This window comes from Cydia strobilella, chromosome 6, assembly GCF_947568885.1.
Source record: "Cydia strobilella chromosome 6, ilCydStro3.1, whole genome shotgun sequence".
In the NCBI taxonomy this organism is placed as follows: Eukaryota; Metazoa; Arthropoda; class Insecta; order Lepidoptera; family Tortricidae; genus Cydia; species Cydia strobilella.
Genome location: NC_086046.1, coordinates 2,139,894 through 2,161,938, shown reverse-complemented (window position 1 = coordinate 2,161,938; position 22,045 = coordinate 2,139,894). Strand labels below are relative to the sequence as shown.

The 22,045-nt window shown below is 37.8% G+C and overlaps 1 protein-coding gene across 1 annotated transcript in view; it reads right to left on the bottom strand.

Annotated features, from left to right (window-relative positions):
• LOC134741942 (brahma-associated protein of 60 kDa) overlaps positions 1 to 22,045 on the bottom strand; it is a 389,674-nt gene that overhangs the window by 179,239 nt on the left and 188,390 nt on the right. The window lies entirely within an intron of this gene.

The window sequence follows — 22,045 nt, the reverse complement described above, 5'->3', positions numbered from 1 at the left end:
TTCAGTACTCAAATACCTACGCACGTTATATAATATTTTGAGTCTATAAAAACATACTCGAGAGGTCTCTACTACATGGTTGTGAAATCTGAGGTTACCGTCCATCAGGACACCCAAGTTCCTTACTTCTGCTACCTGCTCAATACATTGACCGCCGACTTCAATCGTGGGGTTGAAGTTTAAAATCTTGCGCCTCTGTTTCTCAGTACCCAATATTAGAAATTTGGACTTTTGTGGGTTTAAAACTAGGCTATTTTTGTTGGACCACTGGGTTATGCGATCTAAGTCATCATTAATTTTATTTATTGCACATGACATTTCATTTGGTTTACAAGATAAGTACAACTGTATATCGTCAGCATACATGTGATAAGCACAGTTCTGAATACTTTTCACAATATCCGCGCTGTACAAAATATACAGAATCGGACCCAGAATCGAACCCTGGGGCACGCCACGGGAGACAAGAGAGGCATCAGAAAGCTGACAGTTACCTTTTTCATCAACTAATTGTACCCTTTGCCGGCGACCACTCAAATAGAGAACCACTTCAAAGACGAACTATGAAATCCATAATAGGCGAGCTTAGAAAGAAGTAAATTATGATCTATAGTATCAAAAGCACGGGAGAAGTCAAGCAATACCATAATTGATCCGTTTCCTGCATCAATATCTGTCAAAATGTCATTTCTTCAAACAAAAACGTCAGTTACGGGTAGGTAGTAGAATGCTTGCAATTTAAAACATATTATTTTGCCCTAAAGGAGGTAAAAGCTAATTAAGTTAAGACGGTGCGAGAATTCGCATGCGAGTTTGGTTACGTTGCGCTATTTGACCGATCGTTGTTTCTCAGCAGTCGGTAATGCCCTAAGAACGGTGTTAAAAGTTTGTAGCAACTTCTACACGGACGTACTCTCCGTAGTCTCCGGGCACCTCCAGGCTAGTCTACTCGAAATTATTTTCTAAAACATTCACTAGTCTACTCAGAGCTGGAAGTACCCTGTTTAATACAAACTTCTAAGCCAGCTACATCGCGTTTTAACTTTTCCTGCGCTACAAGTTGGTTAACCGACGTATGCCTTCGCAACTATGCTTTATTCGTATCGCTAAAGTCGAACGTTTAAGGTGACCAGCGGGCTCAGCATGGTTCCATTTTTATCGCCTGTCACTATGCCCGTAACTTACATACTTGTCAGAACGTGACAGGCATGGTGACAAGCGATAAAAATGCGATCGTGCTGCCGCCGCAGTGTAACTATGAGCTCGATTTGAAACATCTTGATCTTGAGTACGAGGGAATACGGTAAACACTAATATAGGGGATATTACTGCAATGTTCTGCAACCAGATTGCAGGACTAGCCTTTTAGTAAACCATAGAGTAACTTATACATACTGTACCTTTAACAGGTTTTTACCACGTTTTCAGACCTGTTAAATGTATAAGTTACTCTATGGTTTACTAAAAAGGCTAGTGCCAAGAGTTTTTGACAAGTTTTCAGAGATATAATAAAATATGACATTGATGAATCAAGGCGCTTCGTTTACAGTGGACCTAGGAAACGCGAATCCTAAATTTCGCTAGAGATGTTAGATAACAAAATTTCGATTTTCTTGTTTCGCGATAGACCCTCAGATTGTGGTAATGGCGCCCCCTACGCAGAGTTTCAGGTAATATTCCCTATTTTAAAGGGTGACTCACGCTAGAAAGGTGCGGATCGGGCCCGAGGCATCCGAAACTTGGTTTTGTATAGAATAAGATTTTATTCGTAAGCACAAACAAACAAGACATTACATAATATAAAAGAAAACATAAGATTAAAGTGCCAGAAAATCATATAGCATCACGTGATCACCGATCACGTATCATGAAATACGAAGTGCCGGTCGCCTTAGCCCCAAGCCGGACTGTTCCAGCGTAAGTCATCTTTAATGAGGACGAGATTTGCAATACTTGGTCAGATTAGATTACTCAAATACTCAGTCAGAGTAAAAGTAGGTACGACTAAGTTAATTTGCACCTACTTCGCGGCAACAAAGTGTGAGAGGACCACTAGGTGTGGCCGCGAAAAATTGGACAATAAAGTTCAATAAGTTACCTACACATTCACACGCGAATTTTTGAAGCCTGAAGTAGTATCTGCCAGCTAAGCTTTAAGGATGACTCACGTTAGACCGGGCCGTGTCCGGGCCGGAGCTTCCGGCGCTTCATTTTCTATGGAAAGCATCACGTGATCACCTGTCATGTCATAGAAAAGTAAGCGCCGGAAGCTCCGGCCCGGACACGGCCCGATCTAATTTCATAGGAATTTGGTCGTCCGCCAAACCAATGCAAACTTAGCTTAGATGCACAGCTTATATTATATAGTTTTGTGTTATTTGTCAACACAGTGTATTGTATACACAGTGTATGTTCTATTTTTAACACGCTTTTATTAGGTCGACCTGTATGTAACTAACTATGTAATGGAATCTAAGGTAACTAATTTAACCATCTTCCCGGTTGCCGATGAAGCTGAAAATTTGCATACGCATGTAAGTCGGGTGACAATGCAATATTATGGTACCATCGAGCTCATCTGATGATGAAGACAGGAGGTGGTCATAGGAACTCTGTAATAAAACTACGCAACCTGTTGTGTTTGGGGTTTTTAGAATTGTCTCGATGAGTATTAGTTGCGTGTGGAAAAAAAGTACAGTTAGCGATAAAAGCTTGTACCAAAAATGAAATTTTTGCCAAAAACTTATTTTCAGTCAATTAAATAGATGCACTTAAACTGGTTCATCTCACCTTTCGTCTCGTCCGCGTTCTTTCCGATTGTAATAACATTAAGAACGTGCTGTGGTTTCAGTTGAACAGTAGTTGAACTGTGAGTCTGGTGAAGGCACTATCCTAGCTTGCACGTGTCAAAACTTTCGGCAATAGGGTACAATCAGGCGTGGCTCACTCCGCGATTTCGTCGCGTCGCTACAAGTACATGCGGCCCACACCAATTTTGGTGTCTAGCCATAGTAGTTGCCGCGCAGCGCCATGGAACGGACGCCTGGTCGCGCTTGCGCCACCTAGCGGTCATATCTGTCGTAATAGACGTTTTGTTAGAGTGAATCTTCTGTACTATTATTTATTCTGTGGTACAGTGTACCACATTACCACAATGATTCCCACTGATTAAAGGATGACTCATAGTAGACCGGACCGGACCGGGCCGATGCGTCCGACACATCATTTTCTATGACGGCTGATCAGTGATCACGTGGTGTTTTAATATACAAAAAATGAAAATAACAACTGCGCAACTGAGCAACACAGTGCGCCGGAAGCTCCGGCCCGGCCCCGGCCCGGTCTAACGTGAGTCATCCTTAAGTCAGTCATCCTATTTATGAAAATTCAAAACAAGTTATTAAAATAGTTGATATCATAAAATTTTAAGAACACAATCTGTACCTACAATACTTACATGATCGCACTAACATAATATTGATAAATAAAATGGTAACTCAGCGTTCTACGTAGGCGAACAACACGCGAACGCGAACCGGCACGGCGCGGCGCGGAGCGGGGTGAATCAATCCTTTGATACCTATAGAAGTGTCCTACGTGGGCGATCTCGTTGCGAACGCGAACGCCTTGGGCGCGCCGCTTCGTACCTACGTAAGGTAAGACGCAGCTCACGCAGCGCAAGCCAACTGCCTTCATTGCTAGCCTAAGTACTGTTCTGCCTCGGCAGAACTCAGCAGCGTGTTAAAACCGTATTAGCACTGAGGGCCTACCGCGATGAGAAAAGTTCGCAAATTGCGGGCATTTTTCTCTTTTACTCCAATTAAAGCGTAATTAGAGAATTAGAGAAAGATGTCCACAATTTGCAAACTTCGGTTTTCGCGGGAGGCCCTCTGTTTTGTCCACATTTCTGCTCCCATGTGAAAGCTACATGATTTTCGGACTGTCCTCTATCCTATACCGATGTACCTATTGACATAACGGGATCACTGCTATCACAGTCAGATCACGTGGAAACACATTGACCAATATTTATAAACCACTATCTATCCCGGGGCGCACAATAAAGAATATTGACACTACAAGGATCCAGTCCCAGCCGGCACGATGCGTGCCCGGAATCCCGGATATACTCTGACGTGGTTGCGTTGTCATACGGCACGACATTTGCTGGATACAGCATTTTTATCGCGTGTCACCATACCTGTCACGTTCTAAAGTATGTAAGTGCGAAAGTGACAGGCGATAAAAATGGAACCATGCTGCCACCGCAGATCATCAGGAGTCGTAGCACGGTTCGCTTATCACCATGCCTGTCACGTTCTAACAAGTATGTGAGTGCGAAAGTGACGGACTTAGTGATAGGGGAACCATGCTGCGCGGGCAGGGCGAACAATAAACTAGGTATTGACACAAGATTCAGTTGTAGACGGCACGGTTTGTGCCCTAAATTTTGGTTGCCATTGATGCAGTTTCGTTATCAGTACATAGTATAAAACAAAGTCGCTTCGGGCGCAGCACGGTCGCTTTTTTATCGCTTGCCACCATGCCTGTCACGTTCTAACAAGTATGTAAGTGCGAAAGTGACGGGCATAGTGACAGGCGATAAAAATTTTGATGCGTTTTTTTTAAATTGAGGAGAGAATTCAAGAGGAAGGTTTATATGTATAACACATCAGCATTGCACCCGTGCGAAGCCGGGGCGGGTCGCTAGTTAATAATAACTCGTTATTATACGGTAAGGCATTTGCCGGATACAGGGCATCAGAAATTAATACGATTATAACACACAGGCTCCGAATGTTGTTGAAAAATTAGCCAATTCACGTATATACAGAGATATTATACAGGTAAATTCTAGAAAAATATTGAAAAATTATAACATGCAGAATTTAATCACCTGCCGCGTAGCCAACATGCAAATCGCTTACGCTCCGTAGCGATCGAAACGCAGCTGTCCCTGTCGCACTAATATGGGAGAGTGATAGAGAGACACAAAGCGTTTCGTTGTCGTAGCGATAGCGATTGTCACCTTGGCTAGGCCGGCGTGGGCTTAGCACGGTAGCATTTTTATCGCCTGTCACCATGCCTGTCACGTTCTAACAAGTATGTAAGTGCAAAAGTGACAGTCATAGTGACAGGTGATAAAAATGCAACCATGCTGAGACCGGTCACAGAGCCACTAATCATATCGCACAACGACAATGGAACCACGCAGTCTTAACACGAACAACACAAGGGGAATCCCAAACGAGCTCTTAATAATGGCCTCTGTATGATATCGCCTCTGAATTTGGCAAATGGTTTGCTTTACTTATATCAGATTCCCTACCCTACATGCCATCTTCACCCTTAATACTCCAGTTTTAGGGTTCAAAGTTGAAAAGTTTTAGGGGCATGTTAGAATAGTAATAGTCAAAATTGAATTTGGGAGCGCCTCGTTCTCATAACGATGTGGAAACGAGGTAGTTGCGTGAAATGGGATTTGCTCGAAGGGTTATTATTTATTATTGACGGCAATTGCAATAAGTAAAGCGAAAAATGAAATATAATCATAATCATAATAATTTATTCATAATATAACATTAAATGTTAATAAGTATGTTACATTACAGCGTGTAACTATACGTAAATATCATAAAATTCTAAACCATAAGTTTAAACTTAAATAATTAATCAATTAAAAAGCTCCTTGTGGTCGTAGAACGCCTGCTCAAGAAGCCATTTTTTTTATTTTGATTTTAAAAGTGAAGCACTTTGTGCTGTTATAATTTCCCGCGGTTGATGATTGTATACCTTACGGCCCATCATGTGGGCGAGTTTTTTGGACTTAGCTAGTCTATGCGGCTCGAGTATATAACATGACTACTTATGGTATTTTTTTCGTACATAGAACAAGTCTTCTTTTGGACTTAGTAAAAATAATCCGCCACCCGACTAAGTACCTAATATTAACACCAATTTGTACAACTTATAAAACTTAATTTGACTTCGCGCCAATAAACAGGTTGCTCCTGCGGGCTGAGCACGGTCGCATTTTTATCGCGTATCACCAATTCACCATACCTGTCACCTGTCACGTTCTAACAAGTATGTAAGTGTACATATAAACGTGGACTACGTTTGAGGAACGAAATACAAATTCCATAGTATAAATGCTCCTAACTCTTATAATAATTAAAAATTTGAGAAAAATCTAACCTCAAATTGTGTCAAAATATTTTCAATAATGTTAATATCATAGGGAAATGGGGACTCGTATGCAAAGGCGATTTTGTCGGGGCGGTCGTCCACTTTCGTCTTATCCGACGATTGGTAGATCTTATATTTTTTGCAATAAGGTAACAGTTCGGACGATAGCAATAGCAGACAGCATGGCGTTCGGTTGGAATTGAATTCAAGTGCTTTTTATCGCGTCGATAAAAGGTCGAAGATTTATCGTTCAAGCGATAAAGCTAACTCGTTCGGACTTGGAGATTTATATCTTCTTTCTAGCAGTTTTGAACTGGGTAGTATATTAAAAGTGGAATTTGACGGAGCTTATAGTAATCACATAATCGTACATTTTGCGGTGATTGAGACTGCCCCGATATTTGCTTCACAATCTTAAATTATGAAGAGGTGACCAACGGATTGTCAACTGTTTTGAAAGTTTGGTTTCTAAATAATGTTATAATAATTATAAACTTGCAATGACAATGACGCATATCTCACTATAATCCGTACAGAAAGGACCGAACCGAAGTTTGATAGCGGTTCAGGGTCGAATCATGCTGTCCCTTTCGGCTATTTCGGGTTGTCAAAATTCAAGTCATTATCTTATCTGTGGTCGTGCACGCAAAAGGACGTCAAGTTGTGACAACCCTAATAATTGCTCGGAGCAATGCTGAGCCGAACGCCGAGTTTGCCCGAAGCGAGGAGTTTCGTACCCCTACTATAATGAATTTTCATCTATCGCAGCATATTTACGTTGGCAACTCTGCCCAACTTGATCCGTAACTTGTCTTAACTCCTTACGATCGACGTAACTCCGGATAGTTGATCATGTGCATCCAGTAAGCTTTGTAAGTACAGTCGGGAAAGAAAGCCTGCTCAGCTTTAAATAGTTGAATTATTTTCACACACGTTTGGTATTTTGTCATTATTGATGAAGTCAGAGTTTTGGATGATTCACGGTTAGTTTCACTAGACTTATATTGACCGGGATATAGACCGTGATTACCTTTTAAATTGTTGTTTGAATAAACAATTCAGAAGGTAATCACGGTCTATATCCCGGTCAATATAAGTCTATTGATAAAGTTTCTTTGATCCGAAGCATAACCTATCATTGAAAAACCAGTTATAATTTAGAATTTTTAAATTTATTACCACGTTAAACGATTGAAAGTGCGTTTACATTATCTACTAATATTGGAGCGGTGGGTTTGTTTTTGGTGTTCCTGGGTGATAATGCAAGACCGTTTTTACATTGTCCGATCAGATATCGGGAGTCGGATACGACCACAAAGAAGTAAAATAAAAAGATGCATTTATTTATTAATTGATAAAATGTCTAAAGATGATTTTAACTCAAAAAAAGGACTTGATGATATAGGGTAAATTCTAGCAGCTACCTTCCTCTAAGAGTCATCCGAAACGACATCCGATATCGGATCTAGTAATGTGAAAAGTTTCAAGTTTCAAATATACTTTATACATGTAGGCCAAGCAACAAGCACTTATGAATGGTGAATAATATGTACATATTTATTGATGTTAATACTACTTACTGCTGTGGCGCGACGACCCAAAGTGGATCTTGGCCTCCGACACCAAAGACCGCCATGCTACTCTGTCCAAAGCCGTTTTTGTCCAGTCGACGGCGCCGAGTTCGCTGAGGTCTTTCTGCACTTCGTCTCTAGCGGTACCTAGGGCGCAAGATATTGGGACCCACCAGGGACCGGACAACCCTTTCCGCGATAAAACCCTTTCAATGGGTGACACTTAAACACGGCTAACACATTGAAAGACTTTCCCTTTTGAACTGCAAGCCTATTCATACCCTTATCTTTGACTAACCCTTACCGAAAAGCTAACCAAAAATAAGGCTAGCTCTTAATAAGGGTTACCCTTATTTTTAAGCGCTTTTTATAAAGGTTTCCCTTTGCGTGAAAGAGACAGGATTAGTATATATCTACGGTAGTGTATGAAAAGGAAAGAAAATACGTGCCTAGTCAAAAAACGCCGCCGTCGCCGCCGACGATCGCTCGGATTCGAAGTAATGTGTGCTTTATGAACAAGGTAGACGACTTAAATTAGCACGCTTATATGCTAAAAGGGAAGCCCTTTATAAGGCTAACCCTTATAAGCAATATGCAAGGTGTTGGTGAGCGGATGATAAGGGTTTTGTAAGGGTATTTGGGCTACCGATTACTCAAATGTGGTAGCTTTATATAAGGGTTTTTAAAACCAAAACAAAGGGTTTCGTCTGGCAAAGGGTAAGGGTATGAGTTAAGCCTTATGCAATACCCTTATAAAACCCCGATAAGGGATAGCGGGCCGGTCCCTGGGACCCACACGTAGAGAGGATGGAACCTGGAGACTCCGCAAGAACCAGGAGATTGAAGATCTGCCATAAAAATATTGACGCTCAAAAACTCAAGTGATTCGCACTTCTGCTGCTAACTGTACACTGTCAGGAGCAGACCGTGATCTGACAGCGGATTAATGACACGTCTGCCGATGTTGTACCACACCCTGCACGCTAATTCGACTTGTTTAATGGCTACTCGTGACTTAGATGCCAAAGTTGCCTTTTTTCCGAGCGTAGGCGAACATGTGTTTTCCGCTTTGTAGCAAAAAGTGCCTACGAACAGAGAACACGCCTAGCGGGTCGCTGGCAATGAATGTGTTAAAGCTAGTGCAGCAAACAATCTATTTATAATAAACAATAGGTTAGTTTATATAAGTTAATTTATATGAGTCGTTTCCAAGCAAAAAATCCCACTTTGTCGGTTGCCATAATGACGCTTTGAGAGGTTATTCGTTTAAAGATACGAGCAAATCTCTTCCTTATGGTAAGCGACCAAGTGGGACCTTTGATTAGACTTCGACACATATTATCTCGTTTAATTAATAATCAATTTCCACAATACTTTTAACCTGAGACAATTTAGCATAAACTTATTTACATATTAGCAAAATATTAAGTATTTCTATCGGATTTTATAAATGAATAATAAAAATACTTAAGAACTATCATTATTTTATTTAAGACCTATAGATTAGATTAGATGATTTATTTCATGAAAGACAATAAAACAGTTTATTATTAAGTGTTTATTATTACATAATAAGTTTGCATTGATGTCAAAAATATAAGAATTTTTATCATGATCGTCAAAATAAAAATACTAATGAAATAAAATTATAGCTCCAATAAGGATTGTCAACACAATTAGAATAAGAGTAAGTAGGTAAATACTTACAAATCCAAAATATAAGTAAATTTACAATTTCAAAACTTACACTAAACAATAAAAACATAACACACAAGAACACCCGTATGTATGCACCTATGTATGTGTAGATGTTTTACGTAAAGATGATTTTCGATAATGTATACCAAAATTTGTAATAACTTATTCATAATATTAAAAATTTTGGTATACATTATCGAAAATCCAATTATTTTTATGAAATGTATGAACTACACATTACATTTTCCATAACTTCTACCTGGCTACAGTTTTCTGACAAGAACCATCCAAAGCTCTCGCATAACCACTAGCACAGCTATCAGCTTGGAAGACATTAGCCACCATAGGCTTCACTTTCCTTCTAACATCAATCTCTATCTGTTTAAGACACTCCCCATTTGCTGTTCGTACTACACCTTTAGCACAAACGTAGTGGCTATTTTCATTTTGCTTCGGCTTATTGTCTTTAAAAAACATTTGGTCTGATACTAAGTTAACTTTATTATCATTATTATCTGCTGGCTTTATATTCTCATCACATTTAGCTTTGCTTGATTCTTTTATTTCAGTTTTATTTTGTTCTCCAGTACCCAATTCATTAGTACTACCAGTGAAATGAGTTTCATTATGGGCGATAGTGGGCAAAATATTTTCTAGTTCGGCACCATTAAACCATGTCTCAGTTGTAGTTCCAGCTTTTGTAGCTTGATTATGTATTATGTTTTCCTTATTACTATTAGATTCATGCGCCGGGTGTTTACTATAGTTTGATTCAGTTGTAGGCTCAGTATGTTGAATGTTTTCGAAAACATGTTTATTGTTATCATTATTTGAAGTATGTTCTATTATAATAGGTATATGATTATAATTTTCTGCATGGTTTTTATTTCCAGCGGCATTTTCTTCATGTTTATTATCTGTTGCTGCATTGTTATTCGTATCTATCTTCTCATCATTTGAAATCTGGTTAGATGATGCTGCTGCCGTCTTTGATCCAGAAAATGTATTACCTTCATTTCGATGTAAAAACAAGCCAAGACCCTCTGTTATTTTATGTGTCCCTTTTCCTATAGTATTAACAGTTCCCTCTACCACTGTATGTACATCTTCTTTTACTTTTCCCAAGAATTGTTTGACTAGTCCACAGTCCACACTAATAACGATTATTAAAATTGTAAAGATAAATGTCAGCTTCATTTTAGTAGTAAAGTATTCAGCAATATAAACTGAGGCCAACTGATTCTGATTAATGTTTTGAGGAAGACAACTGAGTAGAGGAGATAGGGGAAAAATGCAAAAAAATTTTTTTGTGCATTAATTTTGTTTGGATTTGTCTTATAAACTGTTTTACATGTACATTTATTATACATGTACCTACAACTGGAAATCAATATATCAGCTATTTTATTTTTCTTGAAGCGAGTATTCAGTCAAAGGTTGGCAACGCATAAGTAAAATACTTATTTATTATTTGGGGACAAACTTACACAAATCACCCTGGCCCCAAACTAAAAGAAGCTTTTAAAACCCATATTAAACACATATTAAATCACATTTACCCCAAACTTTTGCATACACTTTTCGTCGGGTCTCTGTTTTGAAATTTTGCTGGGACTTAATATAAAAGAAACTTGTACTTTAGGTACTAGGTGACGACGATTTGTTACATATTTATATGCATAGAAAACACCCATTCATGAACAAAAATATTAGTGACAAGAGCACAAATAAATTAGTAAGACTGGAAGTCACCACAATATTAAAGCCGCTAGTAACCCATCTCATGTAATAGGGGATATTACTGCAATGTTCTGCCACCAGAGTGCAGCACTAGCCTAATTAGCAAACCATAGAGTAACTTATACCTACTGTACCTTTAACAGGTTTTTGACAAGTTTTCAGAGGTAATAAAATATGACATTGATGCATCAAGGCGGATTGCTTACAGAGGACCTACCGGGAAACGCGAATTCAAAAATTCGCTATCTGCCTCTGTATTGCTCGAATATGCAAGAGTGACAGAGATGTTAGATAAAGAATTTTCTTGTTTCACGATAGATCCTCAGATTGTGGTAGTGGCGCCCTGGCGCCCCCTACGCAGTTTCGCGTAATATTCCCTATGTCACTGTGACAATGTACGAAATGGAAAAAAATCTAATTTCTTGACCACAACACCATCTTAATTTAAATACCAAGTTTTTTATTTTATGCTACATTTATCCCCGTCTCACCCAGTTAAAGTTTAAGAAGTTATCAGTTTGCCCGTGAATGTGAACTTTATCAGTGGGTAATAGTTAGTACACGCACATGAAAGCTGTCATCGTAAATAATATACATTTATTTAATTAAGCATTATTGCGCATAAAATTATAAGTACAAATGGCGCACTTAATGCTATAAGGCACTTTCTACCACTGAACCACTGGGCCAAAATGAGACGAAATTAATACTAATTAATGTACTATGAAATCATAAACCAAAAAATATACCTTGTATGATATACTTACATAAATATCTACATATATACATACGTTACACATGTACCTACTACTCTCATCATCATCTTCCTCGCGTTATCCCGGCATTTTTGCCACGGCCCCTGGGAGCCTGGGGTCCGCTTGGCAACTAATCCCGAGAATTGGCGTAGGCACTAGTTTTTACGAAAGCGACTGCCATCTGACCTTCCAACCCAGAGGGGAATCTAGGCCTTATTGGGATTAGTCCGGTTCCCTCACGATGTTTTCCTTCACTGAAAAGCGACTGGTGAATATCAAATGATATTTCGTACATAAGTTCCGAAAAACTCATTGGTACGAGCCGGGGTTTGAACCCGCAACCTCCGGATTGAAAGTCGCACGCTCTTACCGCTAGGCCACCAGCGCTTCCTACCTATGTACCTACTACTCTATGAAGATTTATAAAAATACGATAAGATGTATTTAAACATGGATAAATGATTTTTTTATTTGCATTAATTATTTTTATATAATTTTGACCCATGTTCTTTCACTGATATGCGTTAAAATTATAAATAACAAACGAAACAGTCAACGCCCTCTATACGAGAGTAGGCCAAAACTAGTGGCGCCATCTGATCGAGAATCAAATTTTCGTGATTTTCGAGGCACGTTTTTTCCTTAGACTGTATCCATCTATTACGGTGTCATATCTATCTTTGTCAGAAACATACAAACATTCAGTTTGCAAACAAGCAAAATAGTCAAAATATCACTTGCAGCTGTTTTGCTTTTCGTGAAACGCAGGCGCTTATCAGTTGCAATATTCAGTTTCTGCCTTGGCCAAGCATATCCCAATCAGTTATCAACTTATCAGTTATAAACCTTATGACTATAAGCAGTAGATTCGTAACTTTTTTGTACATGAAATACCAGAAGATAATATGTCATCGTTAGAGTCTGGTACTGGCGGCATTTCCTCGCTGTATCGCAAGTTGTGCGAGGAAGCCGTCACCTCGCACAACTTGCGATACAGCGAGGAAATGCCGCCAGCATCCTTGTAGTGTAACCCGTTCGAATTAAAAAACCGCAAATCGATGTACAGGTAAGCCGTTTGGCACACGCATACTAGAGGTCAAAACAATGGCCCGCAGTTCCTAAAAAAAATTCCCCGGGGGGAGTGGTAAAACATTATTTTCCCCTCACTAGCTCGGAAAGCCGTCTTTTATCCTTTAAAACAAGCAGGGAAAAACGCATTTTATCCACTAGTGGAAAAAGTAATTTGACCTTGAATGGAGCGTGTTTAAGTAGCTTGACAGATAACAAAACGTGAAACGCTTATAATAATGGTTCATTCGATATTAATTATCATTAAATAAATGGTATGATAATCTAATAAAAAATACCAAATTTAGCTTTATTTAATAATTTTAAGTTCCTTAAAATTCCATAAGAAACGTTAGATTTTTTATAGTGATGTTAAATACAATTCTGAACGCACAAGTTGAGTCGATGCAATTTCAAAACGCATAGTTGACATTTCATACGTCAGAACAGAAATGTCAACATTGTCAACATCAACAAAATTTTTACTTAAAAACACTTTTCACCGACTCACGTAAAAATCTGATTTTCCAGTGTTTTCTGTTATAATATCGTACAAAAATAAGTTATTCCAGTGATGAAGATGATCTATCGCCTGTGGATGTTGCACTTTCCTCGCTATAGTGAGGGGAAAAGTTTTGTGTTACACACGGGTGCAAATGTATTTTACTTCTCGTGTGTTGAAACACTCGCTACGTTCAGGATTCTATTTTAGAACCACTCGCTTCGCTCGTGGTTCAACTATAGAATCCTTTCGCTTGCTCGTGTTTCAATTCCACACTCGCGGGTAAAATACAACTTTGCTCCCTTGTATAACAAATAACTATTTTTTGTATGGAAAAAAAAATCCAAAACCTATCGTGTGTGGTACGAAAGGGCTTTTTGAGGCGATTCTAAAAAGATATCACATCATTACATTTCGGCCATTTTTTTAAAATTAAAACAAAAAGAATTTTCGAAACATACCAAGTTTGGGCTCCTTCAGATACGATATGGCTGATTTCTTTTTTGTACTATATACCACAAATGATACGTGATATCCTCATATCCAACCCCAAGAAAGCAATTTTGAAAATAATATCATTAAATTTTTTTTTTTAATTTTTCAATTTTACAAACTGACACAGTTCTACTTTAATACCTATTTTACGAGACTTATGGAACTGTACTGCAGATACGGTACATATTAATCATAAAATGATACGTAATATCCATATACCGAACGGGAAATACCTCTTTTTATCGGTTGGTATAGTTTGTTTTGTTTTTGACACAAAATATCAAGATTGTATCCATGGAGACTGTATAAAGGAGCCAAATCTCTATGTATGAAAAGTGTCCATCAAAAAACAGTAATTAGGCGGCGCCACCATACACCGAAATACTACCAAAAACAACCTACGTAATTTGGTCGGGTTATTTGTTGCCTTACATGGTTCATGTTATACTCATGTCCCAGAGCCTAACTAGCGCCACCGGAGAGATTAGGAACTATTATTTAAAGCTTAACGCGGTCACTTTTACAACAATTCTGCCATAAGAGATTGCGATCCTTTCTATACCATCCATAATTGTATCCTTCAGATACGATATATGTACCTTACTGATTTTTTTTGTACAATATACCATAAACACTTTTTGTACATATTAGCATTTTTGATTTTGCTATTTTTGTTTATTGAAAATGCCACATTGCAAATCGCATGCGATTACCAGTGACGTTTGAAAAAGTCACTAACATAACTTTCACAAATCACAACCTTTGTTATGGTCGTTTGTTGTTCTTTCTCCCTGATTCGTGCAAAATAATGGCGATGCAAAGCCACTTGCGCCGGAATACGCATCGATAAGTGCTCGGTCTGCGCGTGTCCATTGTCAAGCAAATAGCAACAAACTTCACACGAATTTAAAATATTTCATAACATTGCAAAAATGTGTGAAATGTGCTTTGTTGCTATAACACCTTTAATTTTATTGAAAACCTGTAGTAATTCATGTTTGTATGTATTTCAAATTCTAACTAAGCCGCTGCGTCTTACCAAAGGTCTTACGTTAGCGAACAACTCGCGAACGCGAAGCAAAGATAGATATAAATCCATAATAGACGGATACAGTCTAAGGAAAAAACGTGCCTCGAAAATCACGAAAATTTGATTTTCGATCAGATGGCGCCACTAGTTTTGGCCTACTCTCGTATAGAGGGCGTTGACTGTTTCGTTTGTTATTTATAATTTTAACGCATACCAGTAAAAGAACATGGGTCAAAATCATATAAAAATAATTAATGTAAATAAAAAAATCATTTATCCATATTTAAATACATGTTATCGTATTTTTATAAATATTTATTTTTAGTTTTAAAGTGTGTCGACAGATGGCAGTGAATTTACTGGGGTTACAAAATTTACTATGACAGTACCGCTCTAGTAAGTTACTCTATGCGCGAAGCAAAGCGGCGCGGCGGGCCCACGACGTTCGGGTTCGCAACGAGATCGCCCACTTAGGACACTTCTATAGGTATCTAAGGATTGATTCACCCCGCATCGCATCGGCTTACTGTTTCAGTAGTAGATTATTCGCCCTTTTTAGGGGTCCGTAGCCAAAATAGCAAAAACGGAACCCTTATATTTTCGCCATGTCGGCCTGTCTGTCTGCATGTCTGCAAGATTTTTCACCGGCCAAATGCGAGTCGGACTCGCCCACCGAGGGTTCCGTACCTTTTAGTATTTGTTGTTATAGCGGCAACAGAAATACATCTGTGAAAATTTTAACTGTCTAGCTATCACGGTTCATGAGATACCGCCTGCTGACAGACAGACGGACAGACAGACGGACAGACGGACAGCGCGGAGTCTTAGTAATAGGGTCCCGTTTTTACCCTTTGGGTACGGAACTCTAAAAAGTAACTTCTCAGATTTTTAAACAACGGAGCCGCGCACAAAGTGCCTTGATTTACGATTTGGTAAACGTAGTTTATTTGCATTTGCTCAAAGAATCGAAACGCTCAAAGCGTGTAGCCGATTTACTTCAAACCGTATACTCCTATATCCCCTTATCGACTCACTGTATCCCAATAAAATGTGAACTGTATTTTCAAGAGTGTACGTTTCATTTTAGAACGCATGATTTAACGAGTTAGGAGGTTGCGATAAGGAGCAGTGAATACGAGCAATATTTGAAGAAAATCTCAGGATTTCGAAGCATGATTGTTCAGTTGGAAAATTTAACGTTTTTCCAATTTAATGTTTTGTATTAGCAATGGCACCACACACAAGGGTGTTTGATTTGAGAACATATACAGTGTGTAAACCTAATACGGGCAATAAATTAAACCAGATACCTATAGAATTTGTCCGTCTAATCTAATCATTAATTAAGAAGTTTTTTAGGGTTCCGTACACAAAGGGTAAAAACGGGACCCTATTACTAAGACTCCGCTGTCCGTCTGTCCGTCTGTCTGTCCGTCTGTCACCAGGCTGTATCTCATGAACCGTGATAGCTAGACAGTTGAAATTTTCACAGATGGTGTATTTCTGTTGCCGCTATAACAACAAATACTAAAAACAGAATAAAATTTATATTTAAGGGGGGCTCCCATACAACAAACGTGATTTTTTTGCCGTTATTTGCGTAATGGTACGGAACCCTTCGTGCGCGACTCCGACTCGCACTTGGCCGGTTTTTTAAATTACACTTAATTATGACCCCGTAATTATTATTATTTTAATTTACCGAGCAGCAATGTACTGCAAACATTAAGAAACATAAGATGACATGACATTACGAGATACGAGCTATTTATAGTAACTAGTAGTAAAATATTTTTTACCAATAAATAAATAAACTGAACTGAACTGATGCCAACAAGCGTAGACAGTTACTTTAAAAAGCTCGTATCCCGTATCTTGTGTGTTGTAATACATTATTTTGTATGGGGCCGAATTATTTTGTATGGTTAAAATTTTTATTGTATTTATAAGCAAAATTTATCTCAATATATTTCTTAGGTCCTATGCTAACCACCGTTTAAATGGTCGCCCGTATAAAATTTACACACTGTATAGAATATTAATGTTATTATCATCCCCACCTGGCTATTGCTTATTTTGTGGTCTTGTCGGACTATAACTCATTTTCAATGCATCTCGCTCTAACTGAGACATTAGTGCGAGCGAGATGTAGGTATAGAAAGTAAATTATACTGTTTTATACTGTTTATTTGTTTGCCACAATACACAAAATATTCAAATACAAAAATGACATAGGTACACAGAAGAACCCAGAAAAAAATAAAAAATAAAAATTACAACAACAAATAAGAGTCATGGTAGAAGAGCCGGCAGTAAAGTTTCGAACCAACGTGATACCGCGATGAGATGCACAATGGTTTCCCATAAAACTGATGCTTAGTCCGAATTTGATAGTCTGCCACGGCGGAACTAGCCGAAAGTACAAAAAAAAATAGCCACTTCCGGTGCGAAAAAGGGAGGGTCATTTAACCCATCTGATACTGCAATAAAAGCTATGGCATCAGTTAGAAATTTACTGGTAGATACAGAAAAGCGAAATCTGCCAGTATGATTCCTGCCGGAAGTGCTTGGCATACGCTCTCAAAGGTGACCATCGGGACCCCTAAATTAACCCATCTGATACCAGCACGAAACCAATTCCAGTCGGTAGATATGAACCTTCTCTTCAGGAATATATAAGTCTGCCAGGGCGCTTTCAGCCGAAACACCTTGACATACGAGATTATGTGAGCAACATCCGTGGAACCCGTATTTTGGAATTGTACAGATTACAGACATTTTAATTATTGCAGGCTTATGATTTATTACCTAATGCTTATATTTGTATATTTTTATGCCATTAATAACATATATTTCAAATTTATTAATATACACAATATAATTTGGGCATTAATTTAATACCTGCTTACGGCTTTGTACTTCTTTGTTTGCCTTATAAAGGTGCTAACAAATTAGCTACCGATATCTTTACAGTAGATAGTACTCGGCTCCTGAAGTATATGTAAGTATGAAACATTATAGGTTTTATGATGTTATTTTGAGAAAATTGGAAAACAAACTTGCTTTGTAAAAAAACTCTGTTAATGAGATAATTAAATGAGACCTCATTGAACAGATTCTGAAACCTCTTTTAAATATAAAACTTAACTGGCCACTTCACGCTGATAAATCAAATGACACGTTGACAATGACATTTAAGACAAACAAGCAGTTAAATACATGATGATTATTTTTTAGATAGAATTATAGTTTATTTATTTTGTTCGGTAAATAAATAAAAAATTATGAGAAACTTTCTTAATTTCTATTAAAAGTTAATTGTTCTAGTGTAAAGTACCAACCATCTCGTAAAATTTCTGTAGCTAATTTGTTAGCACCTTATATATAAATAATACAATAATTTCAAATTACAATATCCTTTATTTACCAAAATGAACAAAATTATTATTATTACATACTTATTGTAAACGGGTGTAAAAAGACAGGATTTTCAACGTCAAGGACGATTTTTACCAATAATCCAAATATGAACATTTTAAATCATTTTTAGGGTTCCGTACCCAAAGGGTAAAAACGGGACCCTATTACTAAGACTCCAATAGATTATATTCTGTTTTTTATTCCGTAATCCGTAGACTAAAATGACATTTCATGTGGTACTAAGAAATGTCATGTCTTACATATGAAACGTCATTTTAGTCTACGGAATAAAAAAACAGACCTTAGTTATCTCAATTTGTAGTGTTATAAAACAACACCTGAATGATAAACTACGTCAGTTTTGCGTCAACGTCAAGAAATGTAGGGGAGAGGTGGGCATGACGGGATACTTAATGTTTCAAGTCCAATAAAACTGAAAATGCAATTTTTTTTAAGTTTTTGTTATTTTTATTTTTATCTTTGGTAATCAGTCTTTCATAATCAACACTTACTAGGAACTCTCTAGTTAGATAATTAAATTAAAAATAAATTAAAATGGCCAAAAGTGCCTTCTCTCCATCTTGCCCCCCAAGTATGGTAAGATGGGGAACCCCTACGGGACAAGATAAGAATGATTCATATAAATATTATATTTAGGGCCTAAACAAAACTTAAATTTTTGGCTTTTGGGTCCATCGTCCGATAACTTCTCACGAACTGTTTTACTTTTATTTCTTAAGTCGTCTGAGAGACAGAAAATGTGTTTACAGCTAACATGTACCCCATCTTCCCTTGTTAATTTTATTGTTTGTTGGGTTAATTTTATTGTTTGTAAAAATTGACATGTAAAAGTTCCCCTGTGGCCTATTTGCTGAATAAACGTTTGATGTTGATGTTGATGTTGAAGAATAAATAAATTCAAATCCGCAATTCTTCATCAGTTTATCACTTTAAAACTACGGCCGTCAAGATGTACCCCATCTTGCCCCATGTGCCTAATGAAATTCGAAAGTTTTTTGTAAAATAAACCGTACTTGAAACCAAACAAGTCCTTAGCTATTGGCGTGATTGCTGGGCCATAGGAATAAATTAACAGTATATATGTGCTGGTGATAATAAGGAAACAAACGCAAACCAAATAAAACACAAAAACCGGCCAAGTGCGAGTCGGACTCGCGCACGTAAGGTTCCGTACCATAATACCATTACGCAAAAAATGGCAAAAAAGTCACGTTTGTTGTATGGGAACCCCACTTAAATATTTATTTTATTATGTTTTTTGAATCATTTATTCATCAATTGTGCATTACAGGTAATGAATACAGGTGTTATAAACAATTAGTTTTAGTTTGTTATAACGGCAACAGAAATACATCATCTGTGAAAATTTCATCTGTCTAACTATCACGGTTGATGAGATACAGCCTGGTGACAGACGGACAGACAGACAGACAGACAGAAAGCGGAGTCTTAGTTATAGGGTCCCGTTTTTACCCTTTGGGTACGGAATCCTAAAAATAACAAGGAATATGGCAAAAACAATTTTTTTGCAAATAAATAATTAACGACACCATTTGTCTAGCCGGTCACTGTGCGAACTGATTGCTATGATGGCGACGCATCGTCATGCGTTAACGGGATTCTGATGGTTGGTCAGTCGTGTCGCCATATAAAGCCGCTACCCCGTCTTACTCGTCTTGCCCCTCTCTCCCCTACATAAGATAGTGATTAGATACACCAAATAGGTGAAAAAACGCCTCAAGCGTAAAAGAAACCACCAAAAATCATTTTATGTCGCATTACAAGCCTGATTTAGCTATGAATACTAATACCCCCTTATTCGTAAAACTTTACGAGCCTGAATTAGTTAAATTATGTTTTATCCTTTTCTTACAAATACATAAGTCAAAATGACAGACAAAGACAAACGATTCATATAGCTAATTCAATAACTATTAATCACATTATTTAATTTATTTTAACTTAATTTATTATAAATATGTGTTATTAATAACGTAATAATATACAAATATAAGCATAGAGTAATAAATTAATAAGCCTGCAGTATTTGAAATGTCAGTAATATGTACAATTCCAAAATACGGGTTATACGGGTACCACGGATGTTGCGCCACATAATCTCGTATGTCAAGGTGTTTCGGCTGAAAGCGCCCTGGCAGACTTATATATTCCTGAAGAGAAGATTCATATCTACCGACTGGAATTGGTTTCATGCTGGTATCAGATGGGTTAATTTAGGGGTCCTGATGGTCACCTTTGAGAGCGTATGCCAAGCACTTCCGGCAGGAATCATACTGGCAGATTTCGCTTTTCTGTATCTACCAGTAAATTTCTAACTGATGCCATAGCTTTTATTGCAGTATCAGATGGGTTAAATGACCCCCCCTTTTTCGCACCGGAAGTGGCTATTTTTTTTGTACTTTCGGCTAGTTCCGCCGTGGCAGACTATCAAATTCGGACTTAGCATCAGTTTTATGGGAAACCATTGTGCATCTCATCGCGGTATCACGTTGGTTCGAAACTTTACTGCCGGCTCTCCAACCATCACAGATTTTTACATAATAGATAAAGGAAAAAATACATAAAAATACTGTTTTATACAAATAAAAATCCTGTGTGCGTCGCAGCAAAACAAAAAGGTTCTGGCTCAGTATTACGCTTCACCCATTAGGAAAAGCACTGATTTTCTGCCAGGACCTGATCACGTCAACAAAAAACAGTGGAAAATAATGAAATAGTCGAAAGTTAGTACTTACCTAATTAATTATTAATAAATAACTAGATACACAGTTTAAACTATATAGACATTTAATGCTTGCACATAGTTGTGACATAGAAGTGTCAGTGTGGTTAGCATGTATGTAGTGTCAAATGTGATTTAGAGAAAAATCTTTCTTTTTAAGCAGGATTACTAAGACTAAATTCGGTAATCAGCAACCAGGTAACCGTGAGGAATTCCCACTTTGCTTCTCTAAAAAGATTTTTTTGAAATGAAATTTGAAACTACGCTTAGTTTTCATAACACGAATAGGTGGAGGAATATTGTTCCAACACCTGGTTGCGAGAGCAGCCTGTAAAATTACGTATTAGACGCTAGCTAGTATATGTCAGTGTTGACGCTGTCAGTGATCGTGGTACGGGTACAGTGCATCATATATCAAGCTGTAAATGACGGTATTAAAGGACAGACGTCGTTTAACTAACTAATGAATAAATGGAGCGCTTAATTTTCGATTGATGCCTATTAATCTTCCATATTTAGTCTGAACTCAGTCAATTTAACGTGACAGCAGCTTGTTAGTGTAACTGTAAAGCTTTAGCTTTATTTTATAGTTGGTATAAGTATACCTTAAACGTGTGAAATTATAAAAACCGGCCAAGTGCGAGTCGAACTCACGCATGAAGGGTTTCCTACCATTACGTAAAAAACGGCAAAAAATGACGTTAGTTGTATGGCAGCCCCACTTAAATATTTATTTTATTCTGTTTTTAGTATTTGTTGTTATAACGGCAACAGAAATACATCATCTGTGAAAATTTCAACTGGCTAGCTATC